Source organism: Triturus cristatus, chromosome 4_2, assembly GCF_964204655.1.
Source record: "Triturus cristatus chromosome 4_2, aTriCri1.1, whole genome shotgun sequence".
Taxonomy (NCBI): Eukaryota; Metazoa; Chordata; class Amphibia; order Caudata; family Salamandridae; genus Triturus; species Triturus cristatus.
The window spans coordinates 372,786,559-372,792,138 of record NC_140586.1 but is presented as its reverse complement, the minus strand read 5'-3'; the positions used below and the strand labels follow the sequence as shown (position 1 = coordinate 372,792,138).

Here is a 5,580-nt window from a genome sequence, read left to right as displayed (position 1 = left end):
TATCATAGAAATACCAATCTAGTACACCATAGACCTCAGAGAGATATCCCGATTGTTGACTACACCGAAACAGCATGGGAACAATATACAGACTTCAATAAAGGTCTCTTTCCTTACATAGGTGTTGTCTCAAATAGTAAACTGATACGAAGATTAACCAGAACCCTTGAAGCAGTAGTGAATGAAACTACCTCTGCCCTAGGCAACTTAACAGAGGAGCAGTCTGCGATACGGATTGTTGTTCTTCAAAATCGTCTTGTCCTTGACGTCATCCTAGCAGATAGGGGCGGAGCTTGTAGGGTCATCGGATCAAGTTGCTGTGTTTTCATCCCAGAAAACGCGCCATCCGTATATAAAGCCATAACTCGTCTTCACAAGATTGCAAATCAGATACATCAGAATGCAGGCACCTGGACATGGTCCGGTTGGTTCTGGAGCGTGTTGTCAGCCTGGGGATGGAAAGTCCTATCCTTCCTAGGTATTGGCCTTCTCATAGTATTCAGTTGTTGCCTATGTCTACAATGTGGACCAGCGATTTGCGGCCTGTGTGCCACATCGTGTATTCCACGTTCAAGTTTTCATTCAAGATCCCAGAAGAAGAAAGAAGAGCAAATGATGTTACATGAACAGATTGATGGATTCCTGAGGATCGATATTTCATGAGGGTCCGTAGGGGACAAGGAGGGAATGAGGAAATATGAATTTTTATGGTCAGTTGTGTCCCCTATCTAGACCCCAACGGCTCCATGTACATGCTACAGGTTCAAGCTATGAAGACGCAAATACAATTGTGTCCAACGTTAATATGTACTCTTTCATATCTGCCATGAATGGGCCAGATATTCCGTTCCTAAGTATGCCTTGCCACCGTCTTTATATGGTATACTTTTCACGTTCTCCAGCTCTGGCAAGGTAGGCCCTGAATTCTGCCATCGAGCTTTTCCTGCTTCTGCCTCTGAATGCTCCAGCCTGGACCTGCATATGTATCCATGAACTTTGTCTTACTTCCTGCGCGGCTAACGGTGCCTAAGCCCGGCCTGTTGCCTGCCAAAAACTGTATTCAGCCTTCAAGTTATCTGTTCCGCTCCTCAAGAAATGCATTCCTGTCTAAGTAGCTTAGGTAAACATCCCTCTAGCTGCAGAGCTAAGGGCCCGGCCTTACTGTCTCCGCACAAGTAATTCATGACTCTCGTTACCATGGTAGGCCCATGCCTCCCTCGCATCTCATGTAGACACTTAGACGCTTGTACACGCACTAGCAGTCAGTATAGAATAGGATCTGTACGAGAAGACCTTTCCTTCTAGATAATATAGTTCTTTAAACACAAGATATTAGATATGATTTAGGACTAGGTTGTCCTGACACCCCAGACTTCTGTCTCCTCATGTAGGGCTAAAATGTCAAGTTCCCTTCACCCTCTAGTTACACGTCAATCACACGTCATGCGGCTGCGCGCGCATCTCTGCCATGCATTTTCGCTGACTTTGCAGGATTCTCTTATGGATCCACCCATTCGTGTCATCATCATAATGACGTTTTTAGTATACGCCTCCTGTATCTGTCTTTACTGTAATGCACTTCAATATAAATATGACAACTTGTCAATAATGTATTGCTGATCCCTTCCTGAACCTTCGTGGTGACGGAACTCGATTGCCTGGTTCGAACCATCATTCCTTTGTAAGGAATAAATACCCTATTATACCCTCGAATACCACGGATTCTGCCTCTTATTTTTACTGAGTTATTCATATTGTATTTTACCGCATAAAAATAGTACAGGTAATTTAAATATTTACCACACAGGCACCAATATGCTGCGTGTTAACACGATCACGTGGGACTGTGCCTTAAAAACAGAAGATATAAGATCCTCTCCAACACATGTCATGAGGAATTGCCCACAATGTGTGGAATGTTGCGGCAGCGAGGCTCCACAGCGAAGCAATACCACAGTGGGTGTAATATCTTACCTATATTGGAGATCATCTCAATTGAAGCTATCCTGGTCCTTGTTTCGGGGGCATAGTGTGCAAAAAACCAATGGAGTGGAATGCACCCTAAGCAACTGTCAGTGTCTATGGCTTTGAAAAGCACTCCACCTATCCCCCTTTTATTTTCCCATAAGAAATATCTGACATTGGACATCACTCTTCAACCACTTTTGCTTTTTCCATTACCAAAGATGGCAGACAAGCAGAAAGCAAAGAAGAACAAAAAGCATTGTGGCAGCAGCAACCCGATTCTGGCTCGCGGTATCAGTATCAGGATATATTCCCAATCAGCGATGTATGCCAGAAAAATTTACAATTGCAAGTGCACTGCCACAGAACCAATAATTTAAAAAACAGGCAAGAGCACCAGGAACTAGTTCAAAGACATTTGCTGGAGACAAGAATGGAGGAACCCCGTACGGTTAAGCATTGTAAAATGAAACACTATTATCACAATGAAGATGTACCTCACAAATTGCTGAGTGATAGTAAAATGCCCTTTGTCAAGGACTGGAACATGCTGCAGTCCTCTATTTCTCCTGGGACCGTTATGATTCTTCTTAATGGGGTTCACAGAGGAAAGCGTGTGATGTTTCTGAGGCTCTTTGTAAAATGTTCATTGGGTATAAATCGCATTGCACTGCGTAGAGCTCTCCAGAAATTTATCAGTGCCACTTCTACCAAGATTGACATCTCTTCAGTAAAAATCCCAAACATCTTACTGATTCCTATTTCAAGAAGAAAATGCTGCACAAACCCAAACACCAGGAGTATGAAATCTTTGACACAGATAAAGAAAAACATGAGGTAACGGAATAGCGCAAAAATGACCAGGAGCTTGTGGATTCGCAGCTCTGGCCTCTCATCAAGAAAAAGCCCCAACTTCGCAGTTAACTGAGATCTACCTTTTGTTTAGCCAATAGAGCTCACCTAAACCAGTTTTCTAACTGGTCAGGAAATTGCTTATTAAAAGAAAAGACCTCCTCCCCAAAGTCTTTCTTTTCTTGCCACGTAAATACATTCTAATAGCCTGGTAAAAACAGGTGCATCGAAATACTTCACTTTTCTTGATATGCAGGAAAAATATGATAAGGTGTCTCTGCAACATGTTATCATCTCAGTGGCACAGCAAGGGTGACATGGATCCAAATGTAAGTAAGAGCAATTGGAAGTAAAGATCAGCAGTGTGGAGTGCAGTGGGTCCTTTAAACATCTGGGCCTCCGTGCCAATGCATCTTTGCACTATTGATAGCTATTCTTTTCGAAAATCTTTCTTATACTTGTACCTCTATAACAACTGACCATAATTGCATTAAAAGGCTTACACTTTATACTACTAGGTCTTCTAAATCAAGTAGTAATTACATTCTTTGTAACTAAGTTCAAACTTACTTGGATGTCCCAGTAAACCTGCTGGTCAGGGCATAAAGTAAATATTGTGAGTCGATTATGACCATCTTAACACCATACCTTTGGAACCCAGACGAGGAAAAGTAACATAAACATTAGTGGAACAAGCATTTGCAATGCTGATAGGTGTTGCTGATGAATGAAAGTGCATGTTGTGTCACTGATGGGTTTGGACACTCAATGAGTCATCATACATGCACCTCATCACTCATCTTTGTACTAATGCATCCACTGACTGATTCTTGCATTCACCCTCTGACACAATCCCAGTATAACACACACACACTCAACAACATATGCAAGATACATTAAAAGAATATAAGTACATAAAGAATAAACAAAGTGCAGTCAATATTCAGCATCATATTCTTGCAGTAACGAAACCACATGAAGTAGCTAGTGTCAGCCTTGCAGAAGTTTTGAATATGGTTGTTGTTTTAAGATTCCAGCATGGTCTTCTATTTGAGAACCAAAGCAATGACCAAAGCAATGGCCATCTTGGAAAGAGCAAACAATGATACTTTATAGACAATAGCATTCCAGGGCATCTCCTACAACCTCAACGATTTGCCAAGAAAAAAACGTATAACCGTTCCTTCTCTGGTATGGCTCCGAAGATATGGAACGCTTTGCCCAGTGAAACAAGAATGAACCCATCCACTTCCTCCTTCAAAAGAGAAGTGAAAGCTATCCTCATGGCTAAATTCACTTGAACTCTCTGTCTACTCATTGTATTTCTTTTATTGACTGTTGTCTGTGTATACTACACTTTGCCTTCTTTCTAACTGTAAAGCGCTCTGATACTCGCAAGAGTCTTGTTCGCGCTATATAAAACCTTCAAAATATATAAAATAAATAAATAAATGATGGTCGCCTGGTTTAGAGGAAGTGGCTACATCATTCAATCAATCAAGAGGTACTTATATAGCGGAGCTTCTCACCCAAGAGGGTATCCAGACGTTGTTCTGCAGGTATCAGTCGAAGAGCCAGGTCTTGAGTAACTTCCCAAAGTGAGTCAAAAAAGGGTGAAGTACAGAGGGGGAGAGGGAGGGTGTTCCAGGACTTGGAGGTGAGCTGGAAGAAGGTTCGTCCTCCTGTGCGGCAGTGGTGGAATCATAGTATCTGTGTGAGGGTGAGGTGAGCGGAGTTGAGGTTCCTGGGAGGTAGGTGGAAATTCAGGCAGTGGTTCATGTAGGTGGATCCTTTTTCATGGAGGACTTTGTAGGAGTGGGTCAGGAGTTTGAAATGGCAGCTTTTCTGGATGGGGAGCCAGTGGAGGTCTTACAGGTGCTGGATGATGTGGGTCCGCTTTGGCAGTTGGAGGCTCTGTCTGGCTGTATGTCTACATGGTATTCAGCACACTGCAGATGAAATGAGCGGCAAGCAAGCAACCTGCCTGCTTGGCCAGGAGAGAAGTAGTATCCTCTTCAGCAAAATTAAAATAAAAAGAGGAGAAGGAAAGAAATGAAAGGGGAACTATAATAGGAGAACATTGAAAACTAAAGGACTGGCCAACTAGCCCTTTCATTTTCATGTGGAAGTGTACATGTGTTCAAAAACTGCTGTCATTCACAGTGCAAGAGAGCCAATGACAGATTTGGACTGAACCATTACCTCAGGCAGTACACTATCATGAATGGAAGCAGATAATAAATTACTCACATACCAATAGCAGACGTAATCTAACCTAAAGGCTCTCTATATAGCTATATGGATCTAGTTATACATATGGCTGCATCTATTATTTATTTATTGTGTTTCATTACAAGATCCTGGCAGAAAAGCTAAGTCTGCCGGCCCTCCCAAAGAGATTCTAGCAAGAATTATCACAGGGGAAATCTTCGACCCCTATGGTTTGTCAGAGGGGATGGCCAACATCAATATCCTTACCTACAAAGATAATATGTAAAATTTCATGTACCAAAACAAAAATCAGTTGGCCCTACTACAAAGTATTAAACAATCCACCCTTAAATGACTCCAGACTTTAACTTATACCTTTTACAATCAATATGTCAGACCCACTGCCTTAATCATAACTTTTCATTATAAATAATCAGGTCTATAACCTTTATCATTGACCTGTCACGATAACAAACTCAGACCTACTGTGATGGTTATCAGCTTTTGCACAAGGTATCAATCAGGTGTTTATAATAAAATGAAAAATATGTA

General features: G+C 41.8%; 1 pseudogene; it reads left to right on the top strand.

Moving 5' to 3' along the window:
• The first annotated feature begins 2,186 nt into the window (after window positions 1–2,186).
• LOC146833913 (large ribosomal subunit protein eL6 pseudogene) lies at window positions 2,187–3,021 on the top strand (annotated as a pseudogene).
• Window positions 3,022–5,580: the final 2,559 nt, after the last annotated feature.